Source organism: Phalangium opilio, unplaced genomic scaffold, assembly GCF_054372755.1.
Source record: "Phalangium opilio isolate 3A_F unplaced genomic scaffold, DU_Popi_V2 ptg000103l_1, whole genome shotgun sequence".
NCBI classification, from domain to species: domain Eukaryota; kingdom Metazoa; phylum Arthropoda; class Arachnida; order Opiliones; family Phalangiidae; genus Phalangium; species Phalangium opilio.
Window position 1 is genome coordinate 767,414 of NW_028324205.1, and position 20,349 is coordinate 787,762.

Below are 20,349 nucleotides of genomic sequence, written 5' to 3' on the forward strand. Positions count from 1 at the left end.
TTTATTCCTACTATAGACCTAGGCCTAATAGGCCTAGGCCTATTACAAAAGACAACTAGACATAACTGTGAACCGTGGGTTGAAGTGTCGCACAATATATGTTGCCTTCAGTTTGCAAAACTAAACTGCAGTTTCAAACATTCAATGTCTACAATTGACCGTTTATGGTTTCACCTTACTTGTTGACTCCGATTTATAAGTAATTTTACAAACAAAACACAAATTAGCCGTACGAGTGGCTTCAATTTCTAAACTGAGCCATAAAATGTTTTACTTATAGATATAGTTGGTAAGGCATGAAAGCTAAAAAACTATTAGTCTACTAAACGTAGAGAACATTTATGTTTAGCCACATCGTAGTATACGATGAGGCTCTTAGTTTGACCCGAGCCGTCGTCGTCGTAGTCGTAGTAGTAGTAGTAGAAGTAGTAGTAGTGGCCGGGGTTGTCGCTTCGTTATCGTTAGATTTTAGCTTAAAAGGAATTCGATAGTACCTCAAACCACCCATAGGGGTAACTGAGCTTGGTTAGAGATTTTATTTTAATTAAATTTTTTTTGGTCGTAGCCGGGATTAGAACCCGGGACGCTCACGTAGCAGCAAGACACTTTACCACTATACCACGAGGGCTTGACAATAAGAGCGAGTTTTCTTCCTTTAATTTATCTCTAAAGGGTCGGGAATGAGGGATGTAAAATGTCGTGTGCTTGAATACTGCTTTAATAATTCAAAAATTACGCGGCGATCGGCTTGGATAAGGAGGAACGTCTAGCTTCCCAATGGCAGGGCTTCCACCAAAAGTTCACGCGAGTGCGCTTTTTCTTACCACTTACTGAGAATAGGCTGCTTATATACCCCCATTTTCCAGACAATCGGAAAAGAGGCATACTCAATAATAATTAAGGTTCAAATGATTTTAGGAAAAACAATTCTTTAAAATAAATAACTAGAAGTGTAATAAATAACTCACGATAAAATAATTAATACCAAAAGTAAATAGATATCAATCTATTTACTTTTGTTAATACCAAATAAATTTTTTAATCTTCGTGGGAAAAACCTCTCTTAACCGAAACTTCTATGGGCAACGTTTATATACGACGAGTAACGAAGATGGCGTATGAAGTCGATACACTGTACACATTTCACAGTTAATACAAGACGAGTAATTAAGACTACTCCCCTCTATTACAAATCTTGTTACTCTTTTCAAAGTTAATATAGAATGAGTATTGATACCGTTAGTTATTGAAAACGGAATTGTAAATTTGATTTGCGATAAATGATAAAATGAAGTTTCAAGTGTTACTCTCTGAAATACGGTAGGTGGTGGAGACGAGTGCTTTTTGTTGGTATCGTTAGTTACTAAATTCAATGTAGCGAAGTTAATTTTGAGATAAATGACAAGCGCAGGTTCTCTTTCAAATGAGCGAAAACGGTTGGTCTTTCATAATACGGGAAATCAACAACAAAATGTATAATGCAACACAATGCAAAAAGGGTAAAGCTTACATTCTTCAGTCCATACTCCATGATTGTTTTAACTAGTGTTTGTATTTAACGTGCCTTATCTCCTAAAAATACCGACATACGCCTTTTTCCATTGCCATTTTCTTTGGAGTAATGTCACTGGAGTGAGAACGAAAATGTCATTAGAAATCTTATTTATTTTATTAATAACTCCTTTAATATTGCTCCATAATGGTAGATTGATAGCAGACAATAGAAAACCGAATAACTTTAATCGTTTCTGTGTGAATGTAAAAAATTTAGGCAGTTGCTTTTTTTGCCTGTTTCTCGGGCCAAAATGGACTTTCTTTATTTAAAAAAATGATATGAATGTTAGTTCCAAGATTGCTTTGCGAAACTGTGCAAACTGTTAGTCAGCGTTAAAAAAGACATTTTAAAGCTATTTGTAGACGTTATATTGTAAGCAAAATTGTTTTATATGTATTAAATTATAGCTTCCACTGATGTGTTTATGCTTCTTGTTTGTTGACTAAAAACCATCTAGCTGTAGACAACAGTCAGACCAAAAATATAAAAAATATTTTTCAAATTTAACGAGACGGCAGGGTTGATACGCCCACCTAATTGTAATTAGATCTTTTTAATCCGCCGCAGCTATTCTTAATAAGAATTTCTATGCTAGTAGGTTGTAAAGAAAACTACTAGTAAATTATTTTTGTTGAAAGTTGGAATTATTGGATTTAAGTGAGTATTTGACGTTTTGAATATAAAATGGAGGAAGATAATGTTGAGAGTAAAGATGAAATGCGAAAGCGTAAAGCGAGGGAAAGGATGAGGGCAAAAAGGTCAGACCCTGAGTTTAAGAAGAGAGAAAATGAAAGGAGAAGAGTTTTAGCAGCTCAGAAAAAAGCTAAGGCTGAAGGTGAAGCTTCTAGTACTTCTAGTCTTAATTTGTTTGTTAGTTCTATTGAGTCGCCTGTTGGCCACGATAGTACTAAGGATAATGTATTAGACGTAAGTTCAAGTGAAAGCGCTGTAAGAGTTGGGGTAATTACTACCGACGAATCGATGAATTTAGTTAATAATGAATCGGTTAGTTCTATAATGGTAGCGAACGATGAACAATTACCTTCTACGTCTCATGGCAATGTGTTTCCTTTAGAGAGAATGAGAATCTTGAGACAAAATGAAGAGTATAGAATGAAAGAGACGCGATCTATGGCAAAAAAGCGTGAGAATGAGTCATATCGTGAAAGGGAAAGTGAGGTTGGTGTACTTACCAAGCGAATGAAAAGGCTTGATGAATGTTATAGAGCAAGCGAAAGAGTTAAGGACCAATTAAGTAAGGCTAGTAAACGCCAAGATTCTGAGTACGTTGAAGCAGAACGTGTGAGAAATCAGTTGGGTATGGCTAGAAAACGCCAAGATTTAGAGTACGTTGAACCAGAACGTGCTAGTAATCAGTTGAGTAAGGCTAGTAAACGCCAAGATTCAGAGTACGTTGAAGCAGAACGTGCAAGTAATCAGATGAGAAAAGCTAATAAACGCCCAGATTTAGAGTACGTTGAAGCAGAACGTGCTAGTAATCAGATGAGAAAAGCTAGTAAACGCCAAGATTTAGAGTACGTTGAAGCAGAACGTGTGAGAAACCAGTCGGCTATGGCTGAAAGTCGTGCAACAGTCGAGATTAGGAACTCTGAACGTTCTAGAAACAGATTGTCTGTGGCAGAAAGGAGGGCAAATCCTTTAGTTATAGAGAAGGCATATTTTGATACCATTAAAGAAGGTCCAACGTGGCCATGCGAAGGATGTTCAAATCTTTTTTTAAAGCATCTGGTAGCTTTGTTAAGTCTGCGTTGTTTTTGGCTATCAATGGTATTCACCGTCGTGAGCTAAGTGACAGAGTATTTTTATGCAGTGCTTGTAATAAAGCTGTAAAGAAAAACGAAATCCCCAAGTTTTCCAGAGAAAATGGTTTTGAGTTTCCTGAAATTCCGTTTGAACTAGTTAATTTGTCAAATTTAGAGGAAAGAATGATCTCACCACGAATACCTTTTATGCAAATAAGAAGGTTGGGCTGTGATCAACAAAGAGGAATTAAGGGAAACGTAGTCAATGTTCCTATAAATGTCGAATCTACCGTTTCAGTGTTACCTAGGTTACCACGTGAAACAGGTACTATTGAAATTGAGTTCATGAGAAGAATGCGATATAACACACCCTATTTGTATGAAACTGTTAGGCCGAAAAAAATGCACGAAGCGCTTAAGGTTTTGGTGAAAACACCGTTGTATATTAAGCATGGGATAACCGTTAGGAGCGATATATTAGATCCAATTCCAGAAGAACTTGAATTTATTTTTGACGAAAAAGACCGTCAGTTAAACCATGGTGATGCATTAAGTGAAAACCCACTAGAGTCAATGAATGTAGAGAATGAGAATGATAGCGATGAAATTTGGAATGAATCTAACGAAGTTAATTCATTCCCAGTTGGGAATAAAGACACGTTGTTGTTGCGCTTAATCATGAGCGGGGTCAACCTATTCATTGAAACGCTGGTCGTTAAACTTTATTGAAGGGTTGGGCCCGTGACATGTTAGAAGGCTTGGGGTTTACCGGTTCCCTTTGCCTCTATAAGTAACATCTAGGCATCGCTAATACACCCTATGGGCTGAACGATTGACCCCACACTTGGATACCCTATTCAAATTGAGAAAACGTTGAGGTTGTCAAAGATGTCAAAGATGTAGAGATTAGTGTTAAGCTTACCAATTCTATTATAAGTGTATCTTGTATTTCTTTTGTAAATGTATCTTGGATATATATAAAGCAGTTGTAAAATACCACCGAGAAGCAATGGGTAAACTATATTTTCCCCATCGCTTAGAAAGAGTTGAACTTTTGGACGAACTCTCTAAAAACTTTCCATGAACTTTAATAAAAGCAAGGAGAGTTGTAAAAAAAGAAAAGGAGGGAACCATCAGATTGGTCTGAGTTAGAAACCAGCGAAGACGCAAAAGACTTCGGGTCCGCAACTGGACTTAGTTTTAAGAATGTACGCGAAGTAACGGCGGAGCGGACAAAGAAACGCACGCGAAACGTTTAAGTCTGCGCGGCTACCTTTTTGGGAGACCAGCAGCTATGGAGACCATGCCCGCTAACTAGTGTCGGGCCGTAATTTAAATTACGTACTTAAGTTGTTAAGTTATGGGACATAAGCGTCGACCTTATCCCTAACTACGGAATGATAAAAAAACTGTGCGCGTACGTTTAATCACGAGTACCAAACCACCGGCGTTACCTTTCTATGGACGCCAGGACTCCCTCCTCATGGAGCATTAACGACGACCGTACCTCCTGAACTGCAAAACAGTATCGTACCTAATGTTTAATTACTATTAATTAATTATTTATTTTTTATCAAGTGTATTATTCTTTACATGTTTGTTCATGAATTGCATGCCTTTAACGGTTTATACCCGTATAGATGAACTAACTAATGTTTATTTCCCTTCCATGGAAGTTTATTGTTTCAAGTAGGTTAAGAGTGTATTATTAATTAGTGTCATGAATAATAGCTTAAAAGTAAAATCACATTATTTGACAACCTCAATACCTGCGTCAAAGTTAATATACCCCTAGACATATTATTTACGTACCAATCGCTCACCCCAATAGTGAAAGTGATGCGAAACCCGGATTACTACTAATTACTAGTAAAAAGCGTGACATTGTTAGTGTCATTGTCTGATTTCCTACCCACTAATACCATGCATGTTAAGTTTGCTCCTGATGAAGGTCAAACGCCAATGTCTTTACTCTATGACGAGGACGCGGAGGAATTGTCATTCCCCAGTATATATGTGGGTAAGAAGAGAGACCTTAAGGTTAAAGGTAGTTTTGGGGACATTGCTAAGTGGGAGCTTCGTAATGTTGATAGGTGTTGTGCTTAAAATCCGTCTAAGTTGTTTTACTCTTTTGTTAAGTTGGAAACTATGAAAGTTAGAGATTCCATACAAATTTGTATGAGAAAAACCAAGAGAAAAGATAGCTCAAACTACACTGCTGGGTTTTTATCGTCTGCTGGTGCACTCGATTCAATTATTAAGCAGGATGATGGTTTTAGAGTATTAGAAAATTTGCAGTCCTCGCCTGCAGCATAGGCAGAAAGAGTTAATGGCTATGATTAGACAGCTTGGTACGGCTACCTTTTTTATAACGTTTTCAGCTGCGGAAGGCAAATGGCCTGAGCTTTTGAACATATTGAGGGTGACTTCGGGTCAGGATCGCTTAGCGAATGATGATATTGGCAATTTAAGTTTTTCGGAAAAGGCAAAGTTGATTCAGGATGATCCTGTTACTTGTGCTAGATATTTTGACCACCGTTTTTGGGCTCTTCTTAAAGCTCTGCAAAAGCTAGGCGCTCTTGGTGTTATTGAAGATTATTACTTCAGGGTTAAAATACAGCAAAGAGGCTCTCCTCATCAACATGGGTTGATTTGGATTAAAGATGCGCCGAAGCTTAAAGGTGACTTGTCAAATGTTAAAGAGGTAGAGGAATATATTGATAAAGTTATTTCTTGCGCTGGTAAATTGAACGATGACCATGGGGATTTGTTAACGTCATTGCAAATGCATAAACACACGAAAACGGGTAGGAAGAAGGTTAATGATAGTTCAGTTTGTCGTTTTGGAATTCCATTTCCTCCCATGCCTAGAACTATTATTTATGATCCGAGTTTAAGAGAACCCGGTACTCTTGACGAAGAACTTAAGTGTAAGAACAATTCAAAGAAATTGCGTGAGCTTTTGCAATCGAAAGAAAAAGAATTGTGGGTAAATAGTTTTGAGGAGTTGTTGGAAAAGTTGCGTATAACTGAAGATGATTATATTAAAGCCATTACGTATGATCTCAAAAGGAAAGTGGTTTTATTGAAAAGACACCCTAAAGATACTAGGGTTAATCCGTACAACCCGTGCACTTTGCGCCTCTGGCTAGCGAATATGGACATTCAGTTTGTTCTCTATCCTTACGCTCTGGTTATGTATATCGTGTCTTATATAGGAAAATCTCAGCGTGGTATGTCAATGCTTCTGCGTGAAGCTGCTAAACGAGCGCAGTCAGATGAATGCACGGTGAAGCAAAAGTTGAAGGTGATTGCTAATCAGTTTTTGAACTTGCACGAGGTAAGCGCACAGGAAGCGGCTTATAGTGCTTTACAAATTCCAGTCTCAAGGTGTAGTCGGGCCTGCGTTTACGTTAATAGAAATGTGCCCGAAAATCGTGTTCATATTCTCAAAAGCAAAGTTGAGCTTGAACAATTGTCCGAAGATGGCATGGATGTTTTCGTCTCTGGAATGTTAGACGATTATGTTCAAAGGCCAGATGATTTAGAGGCAGTAACGTTAGCTCAATTTGCGGCTTGGTATAAATTTTCCACAAGTCGTAGAGTTTCGAAAACTCAAAGTCATATTGATGACGGTGAGAGCGATGAAGTTCAATGTGGTAAATGGTTAAAACTGAAAAATGATTCAGGGTTCATTAGAAAACGTGGTCATTCTAAAATTATACGGTATCTTAGATTCAATTTAGTGAAAGATCCCGAACAGTTTTATCGTGAACAAATCATGTTATTCTCGCCTTGGCGTGATGAGAGTAGAGATATTTTTACAAAGGATGTAAAATATGAGTATGAGCTTAGACTTGAGATTATAACGGAATCTAGAAAAGAATTTCATAATGAAATTGACGAAGTAGCTATTGAACAGGCTGTGAGAGATTTCGAAAGTGAAGCTATTGAAGCTGATCTTACTAATATCCAACCTGAATTGGAACATCAAAATGAAATAGACAGGTCTTTAATTGATGAAGATTCTGAATTTCTATTTAATGCAATGGAAGAGTCAATAGGTAATGTTAACAGAGATATTCTTTATGGTAATGCGGAAAAACCTGTTGCTCCATCAGTCACGTTAGTTAATGATTCAGAATACAATGCCCTTGTTAGAAAGCTGAATTTGAAACAGAAAGAAATATTTTATGAAGTTCTACACTATTTAAAGTGCAAAGAAACACCTTTACGGCTATTTGTTACAGGAGGCGCTGGTGTTGGAAAAAGCGTTTTGATAAGTGCCATATTTGAATCTGTTACTAGATTTTACAATAAGCAACCAGGGTCTAATCCCTCGGAGGTTAAAGTTCTGCGATGCGCACCTACGGGCAACGCTTACTTTAATATACTTTGCATAGTACCTTTTGTCTACCCGTTAGTCAATTTGCCGGAAGCATTGCCAGATTAGAAAGTGAAACTCTTCACAATTGTAGGTTGATGTATGGTAAAGTGAAATTGTTAATTATTGACGAAATATCAATGGTTGGTGCGAGGGTTTTTAACCGAGTGAACTCGAGAATGCAAGAGATAATGGGTTGCCCAGATTATTTTGGTGGTGTGTCTGTACTTTTGGTTGGAGATTTTAACCAACTTAGACCCGTCCGGAATCATTTCGCTTTTCAAAGTGAAAGTGATAGTGACAATCCATATGTGTCTTTAATTGGTAACCCAATATGGGAGGAATTCCAATTTAGTGAGCTTGAAGAAATTATGAGGCAAAAAGATGATAAGAGGTTTGCGGAAGCTTTGAATAGAATGGCTGTGGGAACTATGAATCAGGATGATATTGACTTATTTGTAAGTTTAGAAGTAAACAGAGAGCGTGTACCGCCAAAAGATGCGATACATCTTTTCCCTACTAACGTTGAAGTCAACCAATTTAACCAAGAGACTCTATTAAAAATGAGTACGGAAAAGTGTATTTCATTTTCAGTAGATGTTTTAAATGGTGATCTTAGTAGCGAAGTTAAAAGTAACATTCTTTCCCAAGTTCAAACTTTAGCAACGTCTGATACATATGGTCTTCCTAAAGAATTAACACTCGCTTGTGGCGTGAGATAAATGATGTCGAACAATGTCCATACCTCTGATGGACTTACGAATGGTGCGACCGGTTGGTTAAGAAAGATAAGAGTACGGTACTAATAGGCTCGGGGAACAAATTCCGTTCTGGGTTTGGATTGAGTTTGCTGATGCTAATGTTGGGAAGTGGTTGAGACAAACGTGTCTTGGATTGTACGAGTAGAATAACTATAACAGGACTTGGACTCCTGTCGAGAAGGTTATTAAGGCATTTAGTAGAAAATGGAGGCAAAATAATGTATCAGTCTCTAGGAGACAGTTTCCTTTGGTCATTTCCGAGGCTATTACGATACACAAGAGTCAAGGCGATACATACTCGTCCGTAGTAGTTCATTGTAATCCAAGAAAGTAATTAGAGAGAACGCATTTATACGTTGCTTGTAGTAGAGCGAAAAACGCCTCTGGTTTGTATATTGAGGGTAAATTTCAAGTTCCAAATGCGCCTAAAAAGAAACAAGTTGAATTGGAACTTAAAAAATTACGAGATACGAAGAGTATTGCGTTACCGTTCTTGAACGAACCGGTTTATATTTATGTTCACAATGTGCAGTCGTTGAACGCACGTTTGGAAGATATTTTAGCAGAAACCGTAATAAGAAATGCCCAGTTATTATGCTTTGTTGAAACGTGGAAGAAAGAAAATGATGAGTTTCATGTGCCATCCTTTAGGGAAGTGGGTGGTATTTATCATCCAACAACGGCACGTAGAATTGCATTTGGTTCTTCCATTTATTTAAAAGATACACCAGAAAATGTAGTTAACGATTTGAATAATAGGGTTTTACGAACCGATAGACCTTTCAGAAATTCGCATGTGGAACGTTGCTGGTTGGATGTTTCCATTGAAAGTGAACCGATGACTGCTGTTTTGTTGTACAAATCGCCTGGAGCGAGTTTGAGATCAGTTTTTGAGGATTTTAACCCTTTATTCGATATTAGATATGATGCCTCTATTCCGACAGTTGTTGTGGGAGATTTTAACATAAATTGTTTTAAAAGCAAAACCGCGTTGAAAATGTTCTTTGTTTCGTTTGATATGATTCTTATGCCTGGTCTTGAAGAGAAAGTATCAACTGACTATCATTGCCAGTTAGATTTAGCGTTCGGAAACAAGCTTTTCCGTGAGAGATAAAAAGCGTGTTACAGAGAGACGTACTATTCATATCATAAAGGTATATGTTTTTTTAAAAGGGAATAGTTTTGGTGACAGTTTCATCTGAGAAAGCCCTGTAAAGTCAACTGATATGTTGTTTTCTGATATGTGTGTTTATTAAAAAAGTTATGGCGTCGTATAATAAACTGTAGTTGTTGGTGAAAGTCCTAACCCTAGAGACCTTGTATAATTACCCGAAAGGGTAGGAAGTCCTGGTCCTAGAGGCCTTGTATAATTACCCGAAAGGGTAGGAAGTCCTGGTCCTAGAGGCCTTGTATTATCAGCCGTTATGATTGGTTGATAGATATCCTAGCTCTAGGAGCTTTGTAAAGTTGTAAGTGTGGTTTTCTGATATGTGTGATTATCAGAAATTGTGGCGTCCCATAATGAAAGAAAGTGAAAATGTTCCAAATTAAAAACGTATGAAATTGAAAACTTGTGAAATTGAAAACTTGTGAAAATGAAAACTTGTGAAAATGAAAACTTATGAAATTGAAAACTTGTGAAATTGAAAACTTATGACCCGAAAGGGTTGCTCAAAATGGTATTTGCACCATTAAGAGAGAAAAACACATGACCCGCAAGGGTTTCTCAAAATGGTATTTGCACCATTAAGAGAGAAAAACTTATGACCCGAAAGAGTTTCTCAAAATGGTATAGGCACCATTAAGAGAGAAAAACTTATGACCCGAAAGGGTTTCTCAAAATGTTATATGAAGCAGATGATGAACTACTTTATTTCGAAATGAAGTAGGCTGCCCTGCCAGTACAGAGTTGCTATAACACAGCGTACCGTTCAGTGTTAAAACACATCGTTAAATATATTTAAAAGAAATAAAAATTAAAAAGTAATTATAAATACTAAAAATTATAAATTACAAAACATTAACAAGTATCTTTTTTTTTACATTTCATTTCCTGATTTTTCATCTAGTATTTATGGCCGTGTCTATTTTGGCCTGTTTTCGGGGCGGAAATAGTCCATGGGCTATTTATGCCTGTTTTTCGGGCCTAATTAGCCGGCCCCTAGCGGCCCACTATTTTGGCCCGAAAAACAGGCTTAAATAGTGTAGGAGGGCGACGGAGCTATTTAGGCCTGTTTTTCATGCTAGGCCTAAATAGCTCTCTGGGACTTACAGCCTATTTAAGCCTGTTTTTCGGGCGGCGAAATTACCAGGCCAAAATAGACACGGCCGCGCGGACCCTCCTATTTACGCCTGTTTTTCGGGCGTCAAAATTATCAGGCCAAAATAGTAAGTTAACAAACGGCCAGCTATTTTCGCCTGTTTTTTGAGCGTAAAATTCCCTCAGGCCAAAATAGACATGGCCGCGCGGACCCTCCTATTTACGCCTGTTTTTCGGGCGTCAAAATTATCAGGCCAAAATAGTACGTTAACAAACGGCCAGCTATTTTCGCCGGTTTTTTGTGATGCAAAATCCTTCAGGCCACAATAGACACGGCCGCTCCGGGGGGAGGGGGGGTGCGCCGGCCTAGATATTTGCATCAAGATGCATTCACACGATAATATTTAATTCGTAGTTTTTATTAAATCCGTGTTTCTGAAAGAGAAAGATTGAGTATCAAGGTGCGTTCACACGGTAACATTTTCTACATAAGTTTTTTTTTCAATAAAACTGAGTGTGTAAAGTTGATCAAGTAAGATTATTTCAACGAGGCATACATATTTGAATCTACAAATTATCTATGTAAATGTGTTTGTTTGTATACTTTCTCTGTAAGAACTTACTCATACGCAGAGTCCGAGTGGGAAATTGATTCCCTTCCTGGTCTGAAAAGCTACGAAAAGACCTAAGTTATAAATAAACTTCTAATACCACAATAAAACTTTACTGAACTAAAATATATTGTTTTATTCAGAATAAGGAAAACCTTTGTATTATAATAATTATTTGTTAATGTTTCGAAGTGTTAAGCTCTACGAACCTATGTTTTTGCGTCAACCTGTCCCGTCGATAAAGTTTTAAGCGTAATTGAATGTACAACAAACATTCTAAAAATAAATTTTATTTTTATAAATAACTTTATAATAAATTTATAACCCGATATTTAATTTGCTTAATTTTTCCCTGGCCTATTTTGTTGTACACTGATTAGGCGTAATCATGTTAGCGCTGTCAAGGGCAGGGCTTCTAAAGTTTACACGTATTCCTCTCATTACAGTCGTGTACACCGACAGCGCAGTGACTGGCCTCTCGACATAAACTGTATAAATGTCTGTGTTCAACATGAATAATGAACCATAGAAGAATATGTTTTCTCGCGTTTTACCTCCCAGTTATAGAGTAGTGTCAGTGCTAAGTAGAGCAACGTCACACCTATGTATTTCTAAGCTCAGTATCATCCCGCCTAAGAGGCGCTTATAGTATTCCTTCTTACAAAAGCGTACCTACACTGTCCACTTCCCTCTCTTCTGAAACTACTCTATAAGGTAGGCCCGAATGAGAGCCTATACTTTAGGCAGACCATTCGGTTAACCAGTGAAATGACGAGGATTCCACTCTTAAGAGCGAGTAAAAATTACCCTTTCACACCCAACGGGATATATCTGGCAGCAGTAATAAGCCTATTCTAATTGATAATTTTCTATGATGTATTACATTTATCCTGGTATTTTAATTTTTCAAGCCTATGGGATTTATGTCAGTGGCCTTTTTGCGTCAGTGGCGTCGCTATGATATATATGCCCCCCCCCCCAAATAAAATCCGTAAACCCTACCAAAAATTGCTGTTAGCATCCTAAAATTCTTTAGCAATATATAAAAAATTATAATGAAAGATTCGTTAAGTTTCATCTCTGCAGAGATGAATTTCAATATCAAACAGTACAATTTTGAAGAAAAGAACAGATGGACACAAGAAAAAATGTTTCATGTTCTTTCAAAGGGAGTCCCAATAGTGTGGACTAAAACCTAACCAAAACTAAAAATAAACTTAAGACGAGTGAAAATCCTTCATAATTGGTTCCGTTTTTATCAATAAAAAGCTGTATATCTTTAAAATACTAATAATTTCACGTTGACACAAAATTACGTAGTTTTAAAGGTCTACACATTATCCAATGAACCCATTATGCAATTTTTTAATTAAGTTCTTATAATAACTAGTTTGCATAGACTTAGCCCCCCAAATTTCAAGCCCTAGCGACGCTACTGTTTTGCGTAAAATTGTTTCGGGTACCGGCCAGACGTTCCCATCCTATAGGTATGGAGGGCTTTTCTTGAAATTTTGGTGTCTCGACCCTACAGGGCCGAACACACACACGCCGGAGCAATTATCTCCCAACAATTGTCAAAATGTTATTTATGGGGACACTCTGACGTCCAGGTTTACTGGCGCCCAGCTTAAAGGGGTTACCAGCATTTACATTTATTAGAAAGGTTCCTCTCTGTCGCGCTCTCTCTGTGTGGACCGCATAGGCGCCACACAGAGAGAGAACGGACTATGTAGTTGATGAGAGCCAAGATAAAATCAGTTCTAAGAACATCCATGAGAAAGTTTTGAAAAAGTGGTTCATGACATGGGAACACAATTTAACGGCTTGAAAAGTATTTGCTATTCTGACAAGAGCTGCCATCTATAAAATATAGAGAGAATGGGTTATTCTCTAGAAGGGCCGGTAGAATATAGTTCATATATAGTTTTTCTGAACCAACTTTCTTCGCGCTCGGTGTGGCTAGCGCTCAAATGTGCGTCGCGTCAACTGACCCAAGTCCTAAACTAAAGTTCTTCCAAAGAAATCATTGTTCCTAAAGTGAAATGAAGAAGACGGTATAGCAATTGCTTGGCTAACTGAAATAAATGTAAGTACTTACTTTTCAATCAATACAAGATGTTTATAATTGGTGGTAGAAGCGAAGAACTGAAAAGGTTCAATGATATTTTGTCATCCGGGTCTCCATTTTCAAGTTTGGATTAGAGTGTTTAATGGGTCACCCCTGAAATTTAAGTACTAAAGTAAAACTAAATGTTAATTAATTTAAGGGGTCATTGACTCATTCGTTAAGTACTGAAATGCAAACTTGAAAATGGTGGCCCGGACGACAAAATGTACTAGAATATTTTCAGCTCAAAATCGCCCATAAAGTCACAGTTCTTCGGTTCTACACCCTGTACACTGCGTGGATCATATCTAAATTTTCACAACCATCAAATTTAAACATACATTTTCATAGACATTTTAAATAGTTCTCAAATAAATTACCCTTTCTCCCTACTTTTCTAATGAATTTCTTATTAATGTAAACAGATATATTTACTGTGAAACTATGGATATCAAATTAAAGCAACAATTCGAAGACTGGGAATCTTGCGAAAAAAACCACTTTGACTTTTGTAGAAAGACCTTTTCGCCAATTCTAAGCAAGTATGAACACGCTACTACTGTGCAAAGTCACAATAAAACTGCGTCAAGCAGAGCGAAAGGCAGTTTTACTCAGTTGTCCGAAAAACTTAAGTATGCGAAAGTGAAAATCGTGTGCGTTCACTACGGCCAGTACTTATCAAAAGCCCAGGGGCAGAGAAAATCGTCAACTTTTAGGAATTCTTGCCCAGCTCACATAACTTATTCGGCTAACGCGAAATTTCAATTTCTATATGTTTCTTCAATTGATTTAAATCATAATCATGAAATTGGACCCGAACTTTACGAAAAGTACCCAGCGAATCGTGCACTGCGACAAGCGAATTTGGAAGATAAAGAAAAAGTGCGTGATTTTGTAAAAGTCCGGGGTGACAATAAGTTGATTCTCGAAGAACTGCGACATAGAACAGGCCGATACGAAATTCCTAAATCCCTTCAAAACTTCAAAGCGAAGCAGTTAATGAAGGCCGACATAGGTGCCGACTCTGCGCAAAAACTCATCAACGAGTTGCAGAAAGATCAGAAAGACGACCCAGAAATGGTAAGCTTTTGTAAATTCGCTTATTTCAAGGGGTTCCTGTTTAGGCCGATGAAGATGTACGGTCTTTGTGGATAGCCCCAAATATTGCATAAACAGGGCGTAAATAACTACCTGTCGCTTTAAGAAATTGATATGGTTCAAAGGGTTTAATATGGAAAAGCTTGACGCCTACAAACATTACAATACCACAGATCTTTGGCTCGGAAGTCACTTGGTGACAACTCCTATATACCTAATTTAACAACCTTATTAGCAGTGGCGCCGCCAGGATTTTTTTACAGGATGGCTAACGAAGATTTGGGGGCCCCTTATAAAATTTGAAGAGAAAAATTTAGTTGCACAGCGTCGATAATATTAAATTAACAACTATTTTTATCATATTATTCATATAGAGAAGTTGAATAGATTAAAGTTCAGTATTATCAGACAATAGACATATTATTATATAAACTATAGTTTGCGAAAATAATAAAGCACGGAGTCGAACAGAGAGGGGGATTTTTAGTTAAGCCGCCTATGAGGTCACAGTGCGCTCTCGATGTGGTGAGGAAAAGGGAACTAGGTTTACAAAAAGGAGTCTGACTCCGAAGTTTTATGGGACTAGAAGGAACGGGAGAGAAGGTTAGGTAAAGAGCGCGAAACAAACAAGGTGACCCAAGGGCTGGGCTCATAATTTTAGCCACATCGTAACGAATAGAAAAATTTAGTGAATAGCCCCTCGACGCGCTACCTTTATGTGTGATGTAATGATTACTAGCAGAAGGGGATAATAGAAGAAGGATGACACTCTGTATCCTCTTAATGCTTTAGTTATGTAACGTCATTCTTCCCAGGCTCACCCTTTTAGTTTGCTTTCCCGCTCATCAATTTACAAAAGGGAATCGCACCGTAAGGTGAATTCTACAGCTGTTTGGCACTAAATGCCCAGCAATCATCCCACAAACCTCGTCTTGGGGTGGGACAAAAATCCACAAGCGCGTCTTGCCAAATATTTAAACGCTAATAGAGTAATGATGAGGGAACTATTTATCGTGTATGTGATTCGGTTTAGTAACCTTGCTCTAAATGCTCTGATGTTGGGAAGAGTGACGTTACACTTACCCCGCGTTGTGGTACACTTCTCTCGAAGAGAAGTATTATATACTTCTGTTACTAGTAATTCTAACTTCAAATCATTTTCTTCTGTTATAATTATAATAGTGCGACACTAAAAGGAAACTTGAGCACCCTTTAACAGTGCTAAAATAATTAATCGTAACGCATAAGCAAACCCTTAATTGAAGTACAGAAAATTAGACTGATTGGTTCCTCGATGCGCTATCTTTAACTGTGCTAAAATGATTGCCCGTAATCTGTACATCAATAATTTAATAGTTTACCTTCTTTTATAATTGTAATAGTGCGACACAAACAGAAAACTTGAGTGAGTAGCACCACAATAATGCACACCTAAACCTTAATTGAAGTAAAGAAAATCCAAGTGATTAGCCCCTCGTTTCCCTGACCTAAAAAACAATTACCTGGGCCGTAATCCTTACGTTCATAAATTTACTTATGTTAAAATTGTGATACACTATATTAAATATATGAAGATACTATATACTTATCTATAGCCCCCCCACCCCCAAAAAGGCCTAGCGACGCCACTGCTTGAATGTTTAAATAGAAGAGCGGGATTGAATGCGTGAAATCCTTATTATCGACGGGTGACAGAAATTTTAAAGGGAGAGTTTAACACCTTCCATTATATTAAGGCAATCCAATAATCGTTTCTTTCGCTTAGATATATCGAGAAAACGTAAAACACAATTCACTATCATTAACCTCATTTGTACAATTAAGTGAAATGCTTAAACTTACTATTACAATCCCCATGCATGTTAAAAAAAGAACGAAAAATACCACCTCACCACAATCCTCTTTCATCCACTGTCCCTTCAATGACGAACCAAAAATTTTACACTACTACTATTACGAGAATGATAGGCAGGTCAAACTAAGAGCCTCATCGTAGATGTACATCATACGATGTGGCTAAAAATCAAAAAGCGAGATAACTTTTCTGGGTAGTCAAAAACTTTTAACACGAAAGTGTTAACCCACTTCCCATTTTTTAGAATATTGTAAAAATCAGATGCCAAAAGGTTCATCATCCTTGTGAAACTTTGTCTAAAGTAAATTGCCTTGTAGGCCTAGATCAAAATATTGTAATAATGGTATTTATATATTATGGGAACCAAATTTAGGGGCCCCTCTGAAATTTACGGGTAGGTTGTAGCCTACCCAGCCTACCCCCTGGCGGCGCCACTGCTTATTAGTAAGAAAAAACTGAATTGAATTGACGTTAGGCGTTAAAATGCAACGTTAAATCCGTTCGGTACGCACATCAATGGGTCTACCATCATGGTGAAGGCACTCTTGAAAACGACTATCCATGTTTTGCCCCTCAACATTGGCCCCTAAAACTAGGATATTTCCACACATGTAGAGTAAGACATACCAGCCTGCTCATCTTGTTTACACAATTTCAATAGCCTCCAATCTTAGAAAGTTATTAAGCAGAAGTGTATTTTTAACGGTAGAAGTGTGCCTAATCTAAAGGTAGTTCAAAGTGCGAGGGGTATGACACTAGCCAAAATCTAGAAATATATTCAATAAGGGAAATTAACTCTTAAATCTTAAAATCCCTCCAAAAATGGCTTTAAGATCCCAAAATCTCTTTCAAATTTCAAAATCCCTTACACATAAATGCCATGTGTGTGAACCCTCATCAAAGTGTCATAGCATAAGAGTACTCCCGAAACTACATCTTATAGACCCCATGTTCTTTGCACTCCGAGAACACACCCTTTCATTTATGACATGCTTATCAGAAACACCCTGTATACTTCAAACAAACATTACACCAAGCACCAAGTTTCATGCTTTCTTGAGAAAGGGCAGCTATCCTCCTGACTACCAAGGTTTTAATTATAAAATGAAAAGTATTGTTAATAATTTAATTTCAACGATACCACTAACTTTATTGAAATACTAATTACGCCTTGAGGCAATAAAAATTTACGGGTCTGTCATTCATTTAAGTTATGACTTTTTTAAGTTGAAAGTGTTCCAATTTAGGCACATGACCATACGTCAAGTTAAATTACTCTTCCTTCTTTTTTATAGATAGTCGTTGCATCCGTCGAACCTTCGACGAACCGTTTAGAGTTTGTATTTTGGCAGACCAGTCGGATGAGGCAAATTTTTGAAAAGTATCCGGAGCACTTTTTGTGTGACGCTACCTTTTGTTTAAATCGATGCGGAATGCCATTATATATAATAATGGCTGTCGATGGAAATTTACAAAGCGAAATAGTTGCACTATGTCTAACCAAAAATGGGAAAAAAGAGTTTGTGCAAAAGCTCTTTGAGGAATTTCAGAACCATAATCCTAATTGGAATAGCACCAGGTCAATCATGGTAGATAAGGATTTGGCTGAAATCTCTGTTTTGCGAGAACTTTTTCCTAAAGCGCATGTAGAAATATGCCTTTTTCACGTGCTAAAAGCCATTAAATCAAAAATTACCTCTCTGAGGATGACAAAAGCCGCGAGCATGGCAGCGAAAGCTCACGCTCAAAAATTGGCGTATTCGTATAAAGAAGAAGATTTCAAAACCAACGTTGAAGCTCTGCTAGGTGACGAAGTGTTAGAGAGTTTCCCAGAATTTGCAAAATATATGCAAGAAAACTGGGTTTCTATAAAAGAAATGTGGGTACAAGCTTACCGGAGGCAACATTTCAACTTTGGCGAAGCCACGAATAATCGGTTGGAATCTTACAACCAAAAAATCAAAGGCATCTGCAGGCGCAACGCTGCCCTGGATGACTTTTATCGCGATATAAAGGTTCTTTGCACCTACGTAGAAAACATCAATGACCACGAAAAGTTCCAAGCCAAAACGAAAAAGGAATTCCATCGCTACACTTTTGAAAACTCTAATTTCCAAGATGCAGCTCGTGAAATTTTCGATAAAGTTGTCCCGGTATATTCGGGAAAAGTAGTCGAAAACCTCATGAAAGCGGGATCCAGCAAAAGTACATGTACTTCAGTCGATAATAGCGATTCCATTGTCATCAAAATTGATAACCTAACCCAAGTTATATCCATTGGTATTACTTGCACTTGTTCAACCTTCCTCACTCAAGAAATACCCTGCTTTCACATTTTTATCGCCCGTATTCAACTGGGAAAGGCTATTTTCTCGGAGGAAATTTTGTCGAATAGGATTTCCAAAACAAGATGGGTTGAAGGCCTGAAATTCACGAGTGTTGCCCAAAAACGTTCCATTTTTAAATGTCAATATCCATCGAAACCAAACAAAAGCAAAACATCCCAAGAAAAATACAGTGAAGCCATGCCCATTCTTCAGACTCTAGGCAACATTTTGTCTTCCTGCGGTCAAGAAACCTTTCAAAGACGGATGAGGATTATCACGAAGATGACTGAAACTTGGTCTGAAAGAAAAGATTTCAAACTCTTCATTGATCATAAAGAATATGATCCCGATGAGGTCATCGAAGATGTGGGCGAAGACAAGGGAGATGATGATAGTGATAAGGGAGATGATGATAGTGATAAGGGAGATGATGATTGTGATAAGGGAGATGATGATTGTGATAAGGGAGATGATGATTGTGATAAGGGAGATGATGATTGTGATAAGGGAGGTGATGATTGTGATAAGGGAGGTGATGATAGTGATAAGGGATATGATGATAGTGATAAGGGAGATGATGATAGTGATAAGGGAGATGATGATAATGATAAGGGAAATGATGATAGTGATAAGAGAGATGATGATAGTGATAAGAGAGATGATGATAGTGATAAGGAAGGTCTGATAAATGAAAGTGATAATGGAGAAGATGCAAAAGATGAAAAGAAGAATCGGGAAAAGGGCAAGGAAAGTCTGAAAAAATATCGAAATAAATTAAAGCGAAAGAATAAAACTCAAGAACAGAACAGTGAAATGCGAAGGAACTTGAAAGATGATTTTGACGAAACGGAACCGATGGAAAAATCAATCAAAATGGCAAAATTGAGCTCTTTGCCAGAAATTAGGGAACCTTTAAAACTAAGCGTTGTAGGTAGGCCCAAGGGCATTTTCCAAACGGTAATCGGACTCCGCAGAAAACGCCTACCGAAGAAACCGAATTTATGCGGTACTGAGTCAAGCCCTATTAGGGCGAGAAGTAACCGACATTCTTTAACGCCTGTTAAGGTGGGAGATGAAGTGTACCCGGAAAGTACTGAAAGAATAGAAGAAACGGAAATTTGGCTTACAAAACCTAGAGTTTTAACCAAGGAACATGAACTAAGTGTTATTACGAGAGCCTATATCTTTTGCGAAGTAATAGACGCTGCTCAACTTATTTTAAAGACACAGTTCAAAAATATAACAGCAGGACTGAACTCTTTGTTTAGAATTAGTACAGGCATCGGGAAGCAAGACATCCCTTTTATTCAAAACAATGTAGAGAATGAAGGTTTTTTTGTTCAAATTTACAATATCAGAAGCCATTTGTTTTGCGCAGCCGGATTTTACGGGGAAGAAGAAGCTAACATATCAATTTACGATTCCCTCACTTATCAATCTTTGGCGCACAGAATTCAAAGGTTACCACAGTTGGTATCGCTTTTAAGTGGACAGTTCAAGAATACGAACGTTGAAAAATTGAACTTGAAATATGTTAAGGTGACCGAACAGGTCGAAGTAGAGTGCGGCACTCATGCCATTGCAAATGCCTTGAACGCCTGTTTAAATATAGAGCCAGGAACAGTAGA